General features: G+C 44.8%; 1 protein-coding gene and 1 non-coding gene across 2 annotated transcripts in view; one reads left to right on the plus strand and one right to left on the minus strand.

The window, feature by feature from the left end:
* LOC126281568 (FMRFamide neuropeptides) overlaps positions 1-20,919 on the plus strand; it is a 344,876-nt gene that overhangs the window by 118,273 nt on the left and 205,684 nt on the right. The window lies entirely within an intron of this gene.
* On the minus strand, positions 8,110-8,193 carry Trnas-gga (transfer RNA serine (anticodon GGA)). Its single transcript is given in 2 exon segments — positions 8,110-8,144; positions 8,154-8,193. It is a non-coding gene; the product is annotated as a tRNA-Ser (tRNA).

Here is a 20,919-nt window from a genome sequence, read left to right on the forward strand (position 1 = left end):
TGTCGTTGTATCCCGTAGTTTTTACTGTGATGTCTCCATTTAGTAATGCCATCAGCTACGTTCGGCTATTCTAACGTGACATTATGTAAAAGAACGTATAATCTCCAGAAGATCGTCGTGCGCGCACAAAACTCAGCGGTTCAACCTGCTTACGTCGCCACAGTGATATTCGTCACAGACGTAATCTCTCTCTAATCCAGAACAAGCTTCTTTGTAAGAGCGAGAACAACCGGAACACGGCACGGATTAATGTGCTGCATATTCTTTGGTCTCTGGCGGCGGGCGAAGTTTTGTTTTCTGCAAAGCTCTACCCATCTCCATATGAAACAATGCAACACAAAAATAAGTGTATTTTCGTTTAGCCTTAGAGTAAAACATCGTGTTCTTGTTGACATTGAATAAGTATTCTTTTTAATCTTATAATGTTAATAATAAGATCTGCTTCCTATTTTAAGTACAGTTCTATGCTAGATGTACAGATACTTCATTTCACTGTTACAAATTTTCCTAAAAGACTATTATACAAGACGAACAGACTACAGCATGCTGCAGATAATTCAGGGCATTACAGTTCAAAGTACTATAAATATGATTCCCTTCTCATTTTCCTACAACTGGCAAATAGACCGTGATACCATGTTATGTCCTGTAGATAACGTCGCTGTAGAGATGTATCAAATTTCAATTTGCCGGTGAAATGAGGTCTCAAGGTTTCTGGTTTCCACCTCTGTATTGATCCCTTCTTGAAGCAATATCTCTGAACTATATTGCTTGATGTGTTCTAGTGACCAAGAAGCACCACGAGGCTGTTTGAGCACGATGCCCCTGTGCTCGCACACGGATCAAATGTGTTCGGACACCCCCAAGTAACGAGGATTTGATCACCAGAAGAAGGGGGGGGGGGGAGTATTGTGTTGTCAGTAGAGGAGCTGTAAGAGCGGAATCGGTCGATCAGGACAAGTCAATGACTTGGACGAGTGATTGGATGCCACCTAACTAGGGAAACTCCCCATAACTCTCCCATCAGATTTAGTGGTAAAAACGCCCAGTGGATAGCCCTTCAAAACCTGAACCCAGATGAAGCATGAAAACAAGAATATGTACTGAACTGTGAAGAAAAGCAGCGTAGAAACAGTGAACGGTCAAAACTCGAGAGTTGAAAGTAATGCGCCGTCGTGATTGACTGGCCACGGTGTTGGGACTACGAAGAGGGTGATCTCTGATCAAATTTCCCTCGTGCCCAACTTTTTTTTCTTTTTACACAAAAGTTACAAAGTATCAATCCTGTCATTGACTTGTCTCAGCTTCTTTTGTAGTCTCGTCAATTTTAATACTGTAGATTGGTAACACACAGAAGAGCCAAATAAACTGGTAGACCTGCAAAATATCGTGTAGGGCCCCTGAGAGCACGCAGAAGTGCCTCAGTACGACGTGACATGGACTCACGTGTCAAGTAGTGCCGGAGGGAACTGACACCATGAATACTGCAGGGTTGTCCATAAATCCGTAAGAGTACGAGGGGTGGAGATCTCTTATGGACAGCACGTTGCAAGGAATCCTAGACATGTTCAATAATGTTCATGTCTGTGGAACTTGGTGGCCAGCGGAGGTGTTTATACTCAGAAGAGTGTTCCTGGAGCCACTCTGTAGCAATTATGAACGAGTGAGGTGTCGCATTGTCCTGTTGGAATTGCCCAAATCCGTCGGAATGCATAATGGTCATGAATGGATGTAGGTGATCAGACACGGTGCTTACGTATGTGTAACCAAAGCCAATATCGATGATGTTTTGTTGAATGGGTCGCACGCTGACACTTTTTGACGGCTCAGCATTAAAATCTGCAGCGGTTTGCGGATGGGTTGCACTTTTGTCACGTTGAACGATTCGCTTCAGTCGTCGTTGGTCTCGTTCTTGCAGGATCTTTTACCGGCCGCAGCGATGTCGGGGATTTGATATTTTACCGGATTCCTGATATTCACGGTACACACGTGAAATTCGTCGTACTGGAAAATCCCCACTTCATCGCTACCTGGAGATGCTGTGTCCCATTTCTCGTACGGCGGCTATAACACAACGTTGAGACTCACTTAAATCTTGATAACCTGCCATTGCAGCAGCCGTAACCAATCTAACAACTGCACGAGAGAATTGTTGTCTTATGTAGGCGTTGCCTACCACAGTGCCCTATTGTGCCTGTTTACATTATCTGTATTTGAATACGCGTTCCTATACCAGTTTCTTTGGCGCTTCAGTGTAGTCATATGGTAAGAATATATTACCGTCGCAAGTAAAAGTGATGAATAGTGAGAGAAGGTGAGACCTCTCACAGAAACAAAGGAATTCAAGTGTCTGTGCTCCGAAAACGGAACAAAAGAGTCATTACGTGTGTTACTTCTGTAGAAGGAATAGGAGGTATATACATCCTCGCCGTTGCAAACGAAGGTTGCACTCCGTCTTCAGGCCACGAGTAGCCTACCGGGACCATCCGACAGCCAGTGGAGGATGCGGATAGAATGGCTCTGAGCTCTATGGGACTTAACTTCTGAGGTCATCAGTCCCCTAGAACTTAGAACAACCCTAACTAACCTAAGGACATCACACACATCCATGCCCGAGGCAGGATTCGAACCTGCGACCGTTGGGGCATGGGGTCAGCACACCGCTCTCCCGGTCGTTATGATGGTATTCTTGACCGAAGTCGCTACTGGTCGCTCGATCAGCTCCTGAATTGGCATCACGAGGCTGAGTGCACCCCGAAAAATGGCAACAGTCCATGGCGGCCTGGATGGTTACCCATCCAAGTGCCGGCTACGCCCGACAGTGCTTAACTTCGGTGATCTGACGAGAGCCAGTGTATCCACTGCGGCAAGGCCGTTGCCAAACGAACGTTACACCACGACGCAAATTTGCATACAGCGAACAGACACGTCAATGACAGCTGTTGAGTACACCTTATTCCTGTTTTCATGCTTGATCTGGGTTCAGTTTTTCACTGGCTGTCCACTGGGCCATCTCACCGCAAAATCTGGGAGGTGAGGGATTTCTATGGGAGAGCTCCCCACAAGCCACACATTTCTGTGGTCAGCGCTGAATGACATTCGTTAAAGAGCGACTCCATCGGACAGTGGATTGTTAGAGACGAGCAACATGGGGGCGATGAGTCACGCCATACCATGTGGCAATCCAGTGGAAGGGTTCGGGTCTGGCGAATGCGTAGTGTGCTACGTTACGTGCCGTCACGTGCAGGCCAAAAGTACGGTGGAAGTGGTGTTACGTTATGGCGGTCCCCTTATTACTCTTAAGAAAACTGCGGAAAGCTAAAGAATAAATTTTGCAGCACTGTGTACTGCGTGTATTGTAGTAGGGGAACAGTTCGGAGACGAAGATCGTATCACCGTGATAGTTCATCATATTGTCAAGCTGAATCTGTGAGGTAACAATTTTTAGCAATGAGACTGCCGAAATGGACTGGCCTACCCTGAGTCACGATCTCATCGCAATGGAACACCTTTGGGACGAGATAGAACTATGACTTCGCTCCAGATCATAGCGTCTATCATCATCACTAAAACTTCTTGAGAAATAATGGGCTGCAGTTCTTCTGTAGATACTGAGACACCTCACTGAGAGTATCTTCATCAGAGTTCAAGCCGGTATAAAGGCGGAGAGTACAAATGCCCAGTCTTAATGTCCACTAATAGGTGTCCGGAAGGTTTTCTCCAGATAGTGTGTACAGGAAAGACACAATGGCAGAAAACTGTAGGGAGATGTAGTAGGAGCTGCAGAGAATTGACGTTTGCTACAGGGACAGGCAGCAGCCCGTCAACACAATTTTAAAACTTTGAGCTTAAACAGGCGCAAAAGGTCAATTGTGATCGATTACACGATTAGTGATCCGTCACTGGTAAGGGTGACTGCCATAAAATAGCTAGGATCACTTGTGGGAAGCGACGTAAGGTGTAACGGCACCATAAAACTAGCTGTAGGGAAATCAGAAGTGAGTCAGATTCATTTGAAGAAGGGGTTTTACCCTCGAAACAGGCAGCTTCCTTGTCAGACCAATTCTTCAATACTATTTCCCAATCTAGGCTACTTACCAGGCAAAATTAATAGAGAAGGTAGGGCAGATCCAAAGGAGAGCGGCATGATTCGTCATACGACTTGCATGGATAGCACGTGATCGTCACGAAGAGATTCATCAAATTCCAGTAGCGGACTCTACAAGAGAGACGTTGTCCTGCACAGAGGGATCAATGTTCGGATTCAGAGATCGTACATTCAAAGAAGAGACAGACATCCGGAACTGACCGTGATGGAAGAGTCAAGGAACTTTGAATTCATACGGGGGTTTAGCGACTGTCGCTCTTCCAGCATACGATGCGCGTATTGAGCTGAATAGGAGGAAAATGATAGTGAAGCCAAAAAAACACTCGGTTGGCGGTCTATATACACCGGTGTATACGTAGAACACCAGAAGTGATGTCCAAGTTCAGCTTGTATTTCTTTACTTTATAAAGACTGCGTGGAGTGTTAACGTCACAGATTTGTTAGGATAGCTACAAAATGTGTGTAACACTTGTTATATACATTACTTAAGGGGAGACAGAAAACGTTAAATTTCTTCGAATTTGACTTAAAGTTTCTATCCCATAATGTACTTCAGACTCTCCTGAACATTTTGGGATATGGTTAATTAAAAACTAACAATGTTAATACCTTCAGACAGATATTTTAAAATATGCCGTGTGCATGGCAATTTTCTTCAACCTGAATACACCGTCACTGTTGAACAGTTATATCTTCGGAGTCAAGTAGTCTAGAATGCAGCAGATCGTCTTATTTTGGTACCTCTATTACTTATCAGATATTGGTATTACAAGCAGACAAATTATTATTCTGTTTTTGGCTCTATTTTTCTTGAAACCGGTGTCGTCATCAGATATTATTATATTGTAATTCCGTATTTTGTTCTTTTACATGTGTATAAAATTAACTGGCGTAAAGACATGTTTAAGAATCGCAAATACATAGATAACACGTTTGTTAGACCTGAATTTTCATTTTGATGGTAAATTCATGGATATTTGAGAAAATATCTTTATACATTGTCAAATCATCGTTTCTGACACTGTGCTAAATTGAATTTATCTCTCTTTGTGGTGGAAGAAGAGCAACTTAATGAAAATCTTTGCGCATGAAGATATTCGATGCTGAAATTGAGTATTAACTGGCAAAACTGTAAACTAGTTTGAGTTGTGTATATTGACAAGAATATGAATTATCGGATAATGAGAGAGGATACATCGAAAACTCTGTTAGATTGTGGGTAACAAGGTTTGATAACTTCAAGTGACAACGGTGACAAGGTGGAAGTCGGCAAGGTCCACGAGTGTGGTGGACTTCTGCTCTCACTGATCGTAGTCGGATACTAAAGCGAAATTTCTTATAGCGCGAAGGGACAGAAGCGCGCTCTGTGCATTATCCAAATTGAAAAGCCCCGTCTCCGTTGATTGCTCTATCTGCTAATGGTTCCCACTACTTCCGTGACTGCCGAATGGAAACTAATGTAGGCTGAGGAATCGCTGAGCACTCGCTGCGGGCCCAAAACTGCATCGAATAAGCATTTGATGTACAAAGTGGCCAAGCGTCTCAACACGCTTGTGTGTGTGTGCGTGCGTGTGTGTGTGTGTGTGTGTGTGTGCGTGTGCGTGTGTGCGCTGTAGCTGCGCTCAACGTTGAGGTTACCAGCAATCATACGAAAATCAATAGAAACCAATGTGGTTAAAATGTGGAAAATACTATAAAAATAATAGAAAATCTGAGATAAAATCTCATTCACTCTCTCCTAATCCCACCCACGATCACTCGCTCGGTCACAGTAGCGCACGATATGGAAAAGAAGGTGAAAAATGATGCTCGAAAACAGTGAATTAAAACACAGGTAAGACTAGAGGAAAACTACTTACAAAAGACGCGGATGAGTCAGCCGCCTGAAAATACATTAAAATTGTCGCCCTAAAATTTTAGGGAATAAGTCGAACATTGCATGAATCTTAAAGACATACCACATTCGTGCTACTGTCACTTAAAGTACATGCCAAATCGGTTAACAAATGAAGTGCTTGTCTGTATACAAAATACAGTCTACTAAATTGTGGCGCTCAGTGATTTACACGCTACAAACACCACACACTGGAGAGTGCTCTCGGTGGAGCAAGAAGCTGTGCGTTAGAGGGTCGTGTGCTTCACGAAGACTAGTCAGAGGATCTAGTCCCGTCTGCGTGGCTGGAGGCACGTACGCCATGGCCGCGTCATCAACTTTACCAGACTCAGTCAGGCATTCTGGAGGATACCAGTGCAGTAGCGACGCCTCAATGTACTCATTGCTGGCGAGTAAAATAACAGCATGAAGGCATCGTGCAATAAACGTGAAACCGGCACGCAGCATACCACATGCTTGGATATACAAATGACTGGTACTTCATGTAGCCCGATGGGAATGTTAGTGGAGACTATACGCCCTCCTATTCCCTGCTGCCTACGTGATATGAAGCTGTCTGAAGAATATGAAAAGTGAACTTACAAATAAATACAAAGAAAAATGAGTAGATAGTGTGCAATGAAGGAAAGCGCGATTCACATGCTGAGAATTCCAGCATTAAATGTTACTCTTCTTTTAAATATGTAGCGCCCACAGGTGTGGCAAGTGTATGACACACCAAAAGAATGATTCAGTGGAGGAAATTATTTACACGCTCGTTTTACTGCTAAGTCGTTGAGCCAGGCGCCGTCGTGGAATTTGCAGTCATCCCTAACGAGATTCCTCTGTCTACTGCTGTCTTCGGCCACTTGTCACAGGTTGTACTGAATGAGCGGTTTTTCAAAGCACAGCAGGTCTTCCAGGTGTCTCTTGGCATGTGCTGTCTCAATAAGCAGTGAACGTTGGGGAAGATGTGAGTGGTCGATACCACGTAACATGTGTAACTATACCGGGGAATAAAAGATATCAGAAATAAAATTGCATAAAGGACAGATGTTATTCCTTAATTGAACTTAATCGTTTGAATTAATAAACAAATCGCAAGTAAAATAACTGAAGATTGCGTACGTAATAACTACAAAAATCAAGCGCATATACGGCTCCGAATTTTAGGAAATAAGATGGAGAGTGAGAGGTAAACGGCTGTACGTGGAAATGGATTGCTGGAGACGAAATTCTTAGACCGCATAAGAAAGGAAAAAAAAATCAGAAAAGTGATCGAGAGTGAAGACAATATAAAGGAACTCATTGAGAGGAAATGGCTTGACCACTTAGAACCGATAACAATGGACAGTCGAAAAAGCTCTAAATGGTGGGTCCGAGAGGAAAAAAGGAAACGAGGTCGAAAGCGCAGAAGACTAGAGACAGATGGCTACGAAGGTATGGACTCCCAAATCTCCAGCAGGGGGATTGGGAAGATCGTAAACTTCGGAGGCTGAGAAACGAGAAACGGCATTAGCTGTAAACAACAACTCGCACTTCAGCACGCCTACACTAACTGGGTAGCACTATCGCTTATACATTCTGGATTTGTAGAAAGATTACCTAAAAATTTTCAGATTTAGGTATCAGATCTGGATGTTTATCGTTTGTGGCAAGATTTTCTTATGCCTCGTGTAAGGCGAAAAAACGTCTGCCAGAACGAACGGAATGGATCAGCAGTAAGACCCTCGGGACTGAGGTTCATTGTTCTGTGAGACTGCTTCTTGCGCTAGTCAGACCGGCACAGCCGCCACACAAATATCGAATCGATGGTTCAGGAAGGCCACAGTGAACGCCACGCTGGTCCTGAACGGCTCCACGTGACTTGCGGCCGAGAGCGCAAACATATTGTTTGCTCAGCTAAACAGAATCATAGCCCATAGCCATGTTTTGTCAACATAAACCCAATTTGTGGACAAGCCTCCGGGTCGCGCTGTTGTATTTCACCACGAACGATAGCTGCGCAGTACGTCGCAAGTTCAAAATGGCTCAAATGGCTCTGAGCATTATGGGACTAAGCTTCTGAGTTCATCAGTCCCCTAGAACTACTTAAACCTAACTAACCTAAGGACATCACACACATCCATGCCCGAGGCAGGATTCGAACCTGCGACCGCAGCGGTCGCGCGGTTCCAGACTGTAGCGCCTAGAACCGCTCGGCCACTCAGGCCGGCGCGTCGCGAGCGTAAGCTGCAGACCGGTGTACTCGAACGTGGGCAAACTGCTGGTGGTCGCATGGTGGGTGCTTTAGTAACCAAGGTAACCGAAGTGTTTGGTATTGCAAGAGGCACCGCATGGCAGAGTGAAATGGCGTACAGGGAGAGCGAAAGAACGTTATCCGCTAAGTCAACAATGTGTGTTGATGATGATGTTGATGAGGATGAGTTGGGTTGAGGGAACTCTCGACGTCACGGTCATCAGCGCCCTGACGGAAAGTCAACATGAAATCTCATGCGTGCGGACGAAGGCTGTCCCCACCAAAGTCTGCCGCCCTTCCCCACCAGTTTAGGGATGAGGCCTGATAGTTCACAAAATTTCACCACTCTGTTAACACCGGTATCGGTATCTGCGAGGCCGGTGGACACATCTCCAGCGAAACCAAGGTCTGCCCTCTTATCAGTACACAGGACACACGTAGTCACAATACGCTGAACTGAAGGCGGCACATAACAAACTTCACAGAAAGGTAGATCCTCCCCCCGGAGGAGGAAGCCACTTGTAAAAGGGCTATCCCCTATACGCAGTCTGGTAAGCAAAACTCCTTCCAGGGGCGAGGCTCACACGAAGTCCGCCAAGCTTTTGTGGTCGGTTTGAGCGACCGCAGTTTGTTGTCCAACACCTGCATCCATTCAGTCTCCCACTGACGCATGAAGCATCTGTCAGAAAATGACATAATGGCGTGCAACTGGTGGGACATTGATGGACAGCAGCATCATAACATGCTTCCTTGGCAGCTTTATCAGCCATGCCGTTACCCTGTATCCCAACGTGGCCAGGTAGCCACCAAAAGATCACCTCATTGCCACGGCGTTGGAGCTGCTATAAGGAGTCATGGATGAGCTGAATCGGCGGGTCTACCGGATACATTTGGTGAAGCGCTTGCAGTGCACTAAGAGAGTCGGAACAGACGAGAAATCTCGTACGGTGATGTCTGTGAACCTTCTCCAGTGGCATTAGAATGACATATAACTACACATCACAATTTGTAAATTGTTCTAGAAGACGCACTTTAAGAACCCTGTCAGGGAGAACCACAGAACAACCGAGAGCATTCCCCTGCTGGGATCCATCTGTGTTAGCGATAAAACTATGGTACGTACTTAAAATAGACGAAAAGAAAGTTGTAAAAACCATATATGGAGTGCAATTTATCGAGTACTGCGTCAAGCTTAAAATCACTTTGGGCCTCCGAAGACACCAAGGCGGCACTGCGTTTCATCCCTGGGTGTATATTTTCATGTCCGAGAGATCCAGGTCCTTGAGACAGGCCGTAGCACGTATGGATGGGTCGCTTGGAGACGATTCCTGAATAGTCGTTCGAAGGCGGTTTGGATCACCGAACTAAATGCCAACGACTGGGGTGACACTGAGACTTTCAGCGCCTGTCGAGCCAAACGGATAAGTCGCCGAGTCCAGAGTGTTGGTTCACCAGCCTCTGCACACAGACCCTGAAATGGGCTCGTCCGAAAGGCTCCAGTCGATATCCGAATGCCCGCATGGTGGGCAGCATCTAACATCCGGAGGTAGGAAGGACGGTCCGATCCATAGATCACGCTGACACAGTCTAAGCGTGATCCACCAAATTTCCTGTAAAACTGTATGAGCCAGACCCTTCAGCTGCCCTTGTTTTTCCGCCAAGGCATTTCAAAATATTCAACAACCGGAAGCCCTTTGTTCGTAGATCTTTCAGGTGTGGGAGCCGTGTTAATTTCGAGTCAAATAATAAACTCAAAAAGCGCACTGTGTCTTGAAAATGTGTGTTGAGTGATCGTCGTTGAAGAGGATGGTTCAAATGGCTCTGAGTACTATGGGACTTAACGTCTGAGGTCACAAGTCGCCTAGAACTTAGAACTAATTAAACCTAACTAGCCTAAGGACATCACACACATCTGTGCCCGAGGCAGGAGTAGAACCTGCGACCGTAGCGGTCGCGGGGTTCCAGAATGAAGCGCCAAGAACCGCTCGACTACCACGGCCGTCGAAGAGGACTGTGGCGGAAAATAATAGGACGAAACTGCAGAGCTAAAAGTCGAACTTGCGAACCCGTTCACCACCAAACCACACGAAGGGAGCTCCATAAGCAGGGAATTTCAGGAGGAGGCGGAATACCAAAACCACCAATTAGTGATACAAGTGGCTGTAACAGGACATGCTCGGTGGCTGTTTGCTATATTCAAATGGCTCTGAGCGCTATGGGACTTAAAATCTGAGATCACCAGTCCGTAAAACCTGGACTGTAGAGCAATGGAAGAAATTCGTACGGTCGGATGAGTCTTGTTACACACCGTTTACAACTTCTGACCGTGTTTACGCCCAAAGAGTGAGTGAAACTTGGCGGAAGATTTGTAGATGATTTTGGCAGCAACATTGTGGCGTGGTATCAAATGGCCCTCACTAGTACTGTGTATGGTCGCATTACTACCAAGCATTATGCGACGATTTTCGCTTATCGGTTGTGTCGCATGGTACGATGTTTGTTCACCATTCGCGATGCTCTCTGAGTTGCGAGACGAACGCACTGCGCTGGCCTCACAGGACTGGTCCTTTGAGCACGAGGTTGAATTGTCGCATCTCCTCTCGTGACCACAGTCACGTGATCCCAGTCTCACTGAGCCATTGCGGCCTACTTCGCGAAGAACGGTGAATGATCGCTATCCACTTCCACCATCGTTGCCTGAACTAGCTACTGTTTTGCAGGAAGAATGGTCTAAGATTCTCTTTAAAACTGTTAATGACCTGTATTATCCATTCCGCGACGACTGAAAGATGTTTTGAATGCCGGCGGTTTTCCTACACTGTACGATGCATGGTAATGTTCTGTACTTGTGAGGTTTACATAATTTTGCTCACCCATCTGTCTTTAGTCAGGAAATATGCTTGCTTGCAGAAAGACATCCACACGCAATGCGACGAATTTTGCGCCCAATGTCGCCGGACACAGCAGTGGTACTCTTTCATATTGTCAGATGGGTCACTGTTATGCATCAGGAAGAGCGTATTCGCGTGTGAAGGCTCCTGTTGCTCCTATTTCATTCGCCGTTGCCCTATAGGGCCAGAACATGGCATGGTGATATGGAGAATCACTTCGTACACAGCTAGATCGCCTCTGTTTTGCATAGCCATCTGACAAGCTCGGTGGCTGTTCGCTATTTTCGAGATATCTATGACGCCTAACTGCGTGTTGCCCAGTCTGTCTTGACACACCTGCCTAAAGAGGATTCCCTACTGTTGATCAGGTCGGCCCGTTCTACAGATCTCTCAAACATTGAACACATCTGGTAGATCCTAGAGACTGGTACGCTTCACCTGCCAGACACTACGGCAGATGAACTAAGGGACAGAGTTGAAGCAGCATTATTCATCGTGTTTGATCAAAGCAAAACACAGTAGTCAACAGTGGAAGTGCGGTGTTAATTCGAAATTGTTCGTTTAACGCCGAGAACTGGCCATCTAGACCAACTAGTAAGCACAATGCCACACTGCCAATTACAAACTAATAAGGTCACAAACCGCCACTGAAGTTGCTCTACAAAAAGAATAGAAGAATACAGAAGCAACTAAGCAACTGCAGAATACACATGAAATGACAGTTTTTAATTGGTTTGATTAATCTATCGATACAAAATAAATGCTATAGATTTCTCCAGAATCCAATTGCAACAACGACTGGAAAATTCACAAATTATTTATTTGTCCATTACTGCTTGAATGCATAATTTTTCCTGAAGATGTCTTGTTAAAGATGTACCTCTTACTTTCTTTCTGTAAACAGTGACAGAGTTCTTCTCAACTCACACTGTTTAATAAATAATTGATTTTTAAGACTCGGGCATTTCAACATGTCTTGGTCATTCCTAACATATTACGAATAGTTAAAGAGAGCGAACCAAGATTTTACAGACGTGATAGTTACACTGCCTTATCTAACACTGTGTTTTGAACTGTTCATGGTTTAATTGAATTATCCATCGGTACTCAACGGAACGTGACAATAATATTAAAAAGGAACATAATATTAAAAGGGAACACTTTTCTGATGTTTTGAACATATTATTTATTTGATCACGATCCGGCCGAAAGCCGGCTGGTTGCCGAAAAAAATAGCATTTGGAGAGCATCAAACAAGTATTTACCTTTTAATTCTATAGCCATAGTCTATTAAATGAAACTGCGGATCGTTATTAACTGCGTTCGATAATTATCACACACAAGAGGATACCTTTGTGACACTTTCTGAAATTCGCACTATAGCATCTAACAAAAAAGTCGTATTGAACATGAGGCTACCGAGACGCTTTCCGTCATTTTTGAAACAATAAACACAAGAGTAATTGTAAAACTGGAAGATATATAAAAATCAAGTTCTGTAAAACTATAACGATACCATCCCTGTTTCATGGAATAGAGTTTTAGATCATTAAAAATGAAGACGACGGCAAAACAGGATAAGCAGGAGTGACATTCTTGATGAGAAGGCAAACACAGGAAGAAATCTGATCAAAATGAAAACATCGTAAAGTATTGAATGTTAATATTGTTAATGAGGAAAGAGATAAATAGAGATATAGGTGCAAAAAATCATGTGCCTGGAATGACAGACGGAAGACTACCCTATAAACCCCTTAATTACAACCCGAAAGGATTCTAAGGTACCGGCAAGCAACTTTCTATAACACAGATGACCAGTAACAAATGAATGGAATATAAAGTGGGCACAATCTTCGAAATCAAAAAGTCAACCTTATGCGTGTATATTACCAATAATACCAAGTATACCTTGTTACAGGACGATTTGTTACGACACAAAGTTTGCACAGATATATCCACTACAGCACGACTGAGCGTCAGCCGTGCATGTTTCCGACAGCATCTATATAGCCTTCGCGTTGGGACTCTGCTGATTCGTGCTCGTGGAAGCAGGAAGGAGTGAATCGCTATCGAAGACAACAATCCGCGACTTTTATTCGACGCCTGATAGCTGCTTCCAATATCTGCGCACACGCTCTTGGAGAAAGCAACTACAGGGCATCAAAGGAATTATTCCTCTTCCTGTGTGAATAAAAATTTAATATGTAATATAGTTGAATGCAGTCTGATGAATCGCTCTTACACTGAGATAGAAGAAGCTTATAAATATAAATTTGCCCGTTAAAGTGACTCTTCAGGAACCTATGCAGCAAGTATATTGGATAATACTTCCAATAGTAAAGTAAATCTATTGCTATGTACTTAAGTAGTCTGTACCTTCCATTAAGGTTTTATATCTCTTTATTTTACAATGTGTTTACTGCTCTAACGCAATTGACATACTATTCAATTCGGAGCCTTCGTTTCTAACTGGTCTTATCTCGTCGTGTACTTAACCAAAAATGTTTATCTGACCTACTTAAACTTGTTAAAACATGCTACACTACTGGCCATGAAAATTGCTACACCAGGAAGATGGCGTGCTACAGACACGAAAGTTAACGGACAGGAAGAAGGTGCTGTAATACGCAAATGATTAGCTTTTCAGAACACTCACACAAAGTTGGCGCCGGTGGCGACACCTACAACGTGCTGACATGAGGAAAGTTAACAACCGATTTCTCATACACAAACAGCTGTTGACGGGCGTTGCCTGGTGAAACGTTGTTGTGACGCCTCGTGTAAGGAGGAGAAATGCGTACCATCACGTTTCCGACTTCGATAAAGGTCGGATTGTAGCCTATCGCGATTGCGGTTTATCGTATCGCGACATTGCTACTCGCGTTAGTCGAGATCCAATGACTGTCAGCAGAGTATACAATCGGTGGGTTCAGGAGGGTAATACGGAACGCCATGCTGGATGCCAACGGCCTCGTATCACTGGCAGTCGAGATGACAGCATCTTATCCGCATTGCTGTAATGGGTCGTGCAGCCGCGTCTCGTTCCCTGAGTCAACAGATGGGGACGTTTGTAAGAAAACAACCATCTGCACGAAGAGTTCGACGACGTTTGCATCAGCATGGAATATCAGCTAGGAGACCATGGCTGCGGTTACCCTTGACACTGCATCACAGACAGGAGCGCCTGAGATAGTGTACTCAACGACGAACTTGGGTGCACGAATGGCAACTGGTCATTTTTTCGGGTGAATCCAGGTTTTGTTTACAGCATCATGATGGTCGGATCCCTGTTTGGCGACATCGCGGTGAACGCACATCGGAAAGCCGTATTCGTCATCGCTATACTGGCGTATCAACCGGCAGTGATGGTATGAGGTGCCATTGGTTACACGTCTCGGTCACCTCTTGTTAGCATTGACGGCACTTTGAACAGTGGACGTTACATTTCAGATGTGTTACGAGCCGTGGCTCTACCCTTCATTCGATCGCTGCGAAACCCTACATTTCAGCAGGATAATGCACGACCGCATGTTGCAGGTCCTGTACGGGCCTTTCTGGATACAGAAAATGTTGGACTGCTGCCCTGGCCAGGACATTCTCCAGATGTCTCACCAACTGAAAACGTCTGGTCAATGGTGGCCGAGCAACTGGCTCGTCACAATACGCCAGCCACAACTCTTGATGAACTGTGGTATCGTGTTGATGCTGCATGGGCAGCTGTACCTGTAGACGCCATCGAAGCTCTGTTTGACTCAATGCCCAGGCATATCAAGGCCGTTATTACGGCCAGAGGTGGTTGTTCTGGGTACTGATTTATCAGGATCTATGCACCTAAATTGCGTGAAAATGTAATCACGTGTCAGTTCTAGTATAATATATTTGTGCAATGAATACCAGTTTATCAACTGCATTTCTTTTTGGTGTCGAAATTTTTATGGCCAGTGGTGTATAAAGTTCTAAGAATTAAATAGTACAGTTTTGAAATAGAATGCATGTGGTTGTAAGTGCAGAGACCGAAAAGCTAATAAACAATTTTTTTTAAAAAATAAAAAGAAAACTAAAGGAAGGATAGGCGTACGTCGAACTAGGAAACGATTGACTTAAGTTTTGTGAAGGCGGTACACGGAACAGGAATATCCTGCATGTAAGGTGACGACCATGAATGAAGCGCACTCTAGATCACGTACTTTCATTTTGGTGACCGGCCTTCGCCGAATTAAACCAGCGTCTGATCTGAAACACAGAGAGGATGGTAGCTATCACTGGCAATGGCTAGAGATAGCTATCATAATCTCGTGTTTCCTGTCTGAAGAATAAATACTGCATGATTTGCACTGTTCGTTCTTCATAAAACTATATTTGTCCTTCACAGACTGACATCGGCCGTGCTGCCGTAGTGCCCGCGCTCTGGACCCTGACCGGTCCGGACGTGGCTCGGCTTTGCCACGTCGCCCTTCCCGCCGGTGCCCGGGCCACCAGTTCTGGCGCTGTGCCGTTTTAAGCTAATTGGCCACTTAGCCCCTGGCGTAAACTGTTTTCCGTTGCTACCCCGCCTGGCGATTCTCTAAATCTCGCTACGCCAATACAGTCCGATTGCTGTGTTTGAAAACACGTCTGTAGAACACACCACGTGTTTCCTCTGCCAGTAACAGGGCGCGTTTTGCTTTGTGCTTTTTTCTCAAACTGCGCGCAACTGGAGTAGCTTGCATGCTCATTCCCATTGAAGTCAAACGGAAATACAGTTCACGCCCCAGCAGTGCAGCCCGTTTGTGGGGCGTAGTCTCGTTCATCGCCTGCCCGACGTTCTAATATGGCGTGCTCCGTATTCCCGATGTAGATCAATGTTGGACATGGACGGGAATTGTCAGGACGCGCCATATTAAGACTCGTCCGAGTTTTCCAAGTTATTTATTATTTCCAGCTACAGTGCCCCCGTTCCTCTCGGAAGCGTCACCGGGTCCCGCAATGCTCAGGACATCACTTCTACATCTGCATCCACATCTACATCCATACTCCGCAAGCCACCTGACGGTGTGTGGCGGAGGGTACCTTGAGTACCTCTATCAGTTCTTCCTTCTATTCCAGTCTCGTATTGTTCGTGGAAAAAAGGATTGACAGTATGCTTCTGTGTGAGCTCTAATCTCTCTGATTTTATCCTCATGGTCTCTTCGCGACATATACGTAGGAGGGAGCAATATAGTGCTTGAGTCTTCTTTGAAGGTATGTTCTTGAAACTTGAACAAAATCCCGTACCGAGCGACTGAGCGTCTCTCCTGCAGAGTCTTCCACTGGAGTTTATCTATCATCTCCGTAACACTTTCGCGATTACTAAATGATCCTGTAACGAAGCGCGCTTCCCTCCGTTGGGGATCTTCTCTATCTCTTCGATCAACCCTATCTGGTACGGATCCCGCACTGCTGAGCAGTATTCAAACAGTGGGCGAACAAGCGTACTGTAACCTACTTCCTTTGTTTTCTGATTGCGTTTTCTTAGAATTCTTCCAATGAACCTCAGTCTGGCATCTGCTTTACCGACGATCAACTTTATATCCTCATTCCATTTTAAATCACTCCTAATGCGTACTCCGAGATAATTTATGGATTTAACTGCTTCCAGTTGCTGACCTGCTATTTTGTAGCTAAATGATAAGGGATCTATCTTTCTATGTATTCGCAGCAGATTACACTTCGCTGTCTGCGAAACGGCTTGGCGCGGAATGGCTGCCTCAGCCATATTTACTACTACTATTAGAAAATTTATATGTGATCTAGTCCTCTTAAAACACATGTCATGAGGCAAAATGTAAAAATTCCTTACTGGATGACCACTCCACTAAATGCTCGCCCAGCCCATTACCTACTCGTCTTACGCCCTCGGTATACAGTCCACTGGGATTTAGACTACCGTCGGTTCCCTATTGGAATTGGCTCTCTACCTGATCAGAATGAAAACAACACACAACAAAGTTAAGGCTGCGATGGCACATGGCACAGAGGTGCTCAATACGATCGTCACTTGTCGTTGCCTTTCCGTATGTGGAGTGGCATGCTGCATAAGCTGCTCGGCTGACGTGCGCCCCTCTTGCTCTGAAATTAACTGGTTTACGGATCACAACAGACCTGGCTCCAGACTTCAAAAAGGTCAGATTCTGCCTTGGCAAAACTTTTAAGTTGCTTCTGGCCAGCACAGCTGTGGCTGTGTAACATTCAGCTGCGTGACTCCTGAAATTGACGCTGGCAGATGGAAGGTTGGTCCTATTATGTTACAAGCAGTTCCACTGATTAAAATTCCGCTCCCCTCGAGGTCTATACGTTTAGCTTCTGCAAATACTCCCTACTCAAAACAACTTGCTACTCCTATCAAATTTTCGTAGGTGGAGAAGATCCAATGCATTCCGATCTGTCCCAAGCTCAATTTTGGTTCCACGATGTCCCTTGGACAGTCTATTTCTTCCTCCTGGCTAAAATTAATTGCTCCGTGCACGTGTCCGCATTGGTATTTATCACCTTGGCTGGACATACCGTTACCTTCCCTCTATGACAGCTCGGTGATTCCTCCCTTGTCATCTCGGCGTACCGGCTGTTAACTGCCGAGGTCAGCAATAGCTCTTCAGCTTTTACTTCTACAAGCTTCCTCAACGCACCCCACTTCACTGTGGACCGTGTAACATTGAAACCTTGCGTTTTCCCCCATAACTGAGAATTGAATCAGAGTACATACAGGTGCGAGGGCGGTTGTTACTTTTACTATTGCAACATGGTAGAAAAACGGCAAATTTCGCTCACTGGGCTCCATTATTAAATATAACCGTCAATGGTTGTTCTTTCTGCGCCTTGCGCAACCCTCGTAAATATTGGACCGGCTGTAACAAATCGGTACTTATCTGGCCTCGCAAAGCGCCCTACACACTGTCAGCTACACCCTGCAGGAGTCTAATTAACAGCACCCGGCTATCTAGGACTTGCAGACGCCCCTGTAAGGTCCCCAGGTTACGATTTATTACGTCTTATGACGCCTTATCGTATTCCATTACCTGCCCTGCTAATGAACGGAGTAGCCATGTGTTATTGAGGACTTCCCGTTCCAATGTACCTGTCTGGGCTACGCGCCAAGCTTCCGCTGCTCTGTTCCCCTCTGCAAGCTGCCTCACAGCTTCCACAGTGTTGTCCATCTCCTTTATATCGCTTTCGTCGGCGGTTCCAAAGACCGTTTACAATATTTCCATCCTGCATTCAGCCACCCTCGTTTCCGTCTTACCAATGGCACCGCTTCCTCCATCCGTCCTACTTGCTTCCCTATATCTACATCTACATCTGCATGATTACTCTGCAATCCACATTTAAGTGCTTGGTAGAGGGTTCATCGAACCAAAATCATACTATCTCTCTACTATTCCACTCCCGAACAGTGCGCGTGAAAAACGAACACTTAAACCTTTCTGTTCGAGTTATGATTTCTCTTATTTTATTTTGATGATCATTCCTACCTATGTAGGTTGGGCTCAACAAAATATTTTAGCATTCGGAAGAGAAATTTGGTGACTGAAATTTCGTAAATAGATCTCGCCGCGACGAAAAACACGAAAAACGTCTTTGCTTCAATGATTTCCATTCCAACTCGCATATCGTATCTGCCACACTCTCTCACCTATTACGTGACAATACAAAACGAGCTGCCCTTTTTCCCACCCTTTCGATGTCATCCGTCAATTCCACCTGGTAAGGATCCCACACCGCTTAGCAATATTCTAACAGAGAACGAACGAGTGTAGTGTGAGCTGTGTCTTTAGTGGACTTGTTGCATCTTCTAAGTGTCCTGCCAATGAAACGCAACCTTTGGCTCGCTTTCTCACAATATTATCTATGTGGTCTCATATGACTCCTGCAATTTCTTATATTTCTTATACCCCCCAGCTACTTCCTTCAGCATTCCCTTGCTCTCTGCACATTGCCTAAGTTCCTAAAACACTTCCTCAAGCCTCCTTACTTCATTCCGCATTTCCCATACGTTCCATACCAACGTTAATGCCCACTGGCGACTCGACACCTCCTCATCTTCCTGCCTCGAGTACACCACACCTCCATCCAGGTGCTGCACCCGCAAGGCGTCTACCCCGATGATGAAGAGATGGATTACCTCCAACACTCCCCTTCTTAGTGACCTGAGGGCAGGGATCACCATCACCCTTCCTCCCTCCTCTAAAAGACTGGTGTCCCTAGCAGGCTCACAATACTCGAAAACACATGTTGTTGTGGTCTTCAGTCCTGAGACTGATTTGATGCAGCTCTCCATGCTACTCTATCCTATGCAAGCTTCTTCATCTCCCAGTACCTACTGCAGCCTACATCCTTCTGAATCTGCTTAGTTTATTCATCTCTTGGTCTCCCTCTACGATTTTTATCCTCCATTCTGCCCTCCAGTACCAAATTGGTGATCCCTTGATGCCTCAGAACATGTCCTACCGATCCCTTGTTCTAGTCAAGTTGTGCCACAAACTCCTCTTCTGCTCAATTCTATTCAATACCTCCTTATTAGTTATGTGATCTACCCATCTAACGTTCAGCATTCTTATGTAGCACCACATGTTGAAAGCTTCTATTCTCTTCTTGTCTAAACTATTTATCGTCCATGTTACACTTCCATACATGGCTATACTCCAAACAAATACTTTCAGAAACGACTTCCTGACATTTAAATCTAAACTCGATGTTAACAAATTTCTCTTCTTCAGAAACGCTTTCCTTGCCATTACCAGTCTACATTTTATATCATCTCTACTTCGAACATCATAAGTTATTTTGCTCAGCAAACAGCAAAACTCCTTTACTACTTTACGTGTCTCAAAATGGTTCAAATGGCTCTGAGCACTATGGCACTCAACTGCTGTGGTCATTAGTCCCCTAGAACTCAGAACTACTTAAACCTAACTAACCTAAGGACATCACACACATCCATGCCCGAGGCAGGATTCGAACCTGCGACCGTAGCAGTCGCACGGTTCCGGACTACGTGTCTCATTTCCTAATCTAATTCCCTCATCATCACCTGACTTAATTCGACAACATTCCATTTTCCTCGTTTTTATTTTGTTGATGTTCATCTTATACCCTCCTTTCAAGACACTGTCCATTTGGTTCAAGTGCTCTTCCATGTCATCGGCAAACCTCAAAGTTTATATTTCTTCTCCATGGATTTTAATACCTGCTCCGTATTTTTATTTCCCTTACTGCTTGCTCAATATACAGATTGAATAACATCGGGGAGAGGCTACAACCCTGCCTCACTCCCATCCCTACCACAGCTTCCCTTTCATGCGCCTCGACTCTTATAACTGCCATCTGGTTTCTGTACAAATTGTAAATAGCCTTTCGCTCCCTGTATTTTACCCCTGCCACCTTCAGAATTTGAAAGAGAGTATTCCAGTCAACATTGTCAAAAGCTTTCTCTAAGTCTACAAATACTAGAAACGTAGGTTTGCCTTTCCTTAATCTTTCTTCTAAGATAATTCGTAAGGTTACTATTGCCTCACGTGTTCCAACATTTCTACGGAATCCAAACAGATATTCCCCGAGGTCGGCTTCTACCAGTTTTTCCATTCGTCTGTAAATAATTCGTGTTAGTACTTTGCAGCTGTGACTTATTAAACTCATAGTTCGGTAATTTTAACATCTGTCAACACCTGCTTTCTTTGGGATTGGAATTATTATATTCTTCTTGACGTCTGAGGGTATTTCGCCTGTCTCGTACATCTTGCTCACCAGATGGTAGTTTTGTCAGGACTGGCTCTCCCAAGGCCGTCAGTAGTTC

The sequence above is a fragment of the Schistocerca gregaria genome, chromosome 7 (assembly GCF_023897955.1).
Source record: "Schistocerca gregaria isolate iqSchGreg1 chromosome 7, iqSchGreg1.2, whole genome shotgun sequence".
Taxonomy (NCBI): Eukaryota; Metazoa; Arthropoda; class Insecta; order Orthoptera; family Acrididae; genus Schistocerca; species Schistocerca gregaria.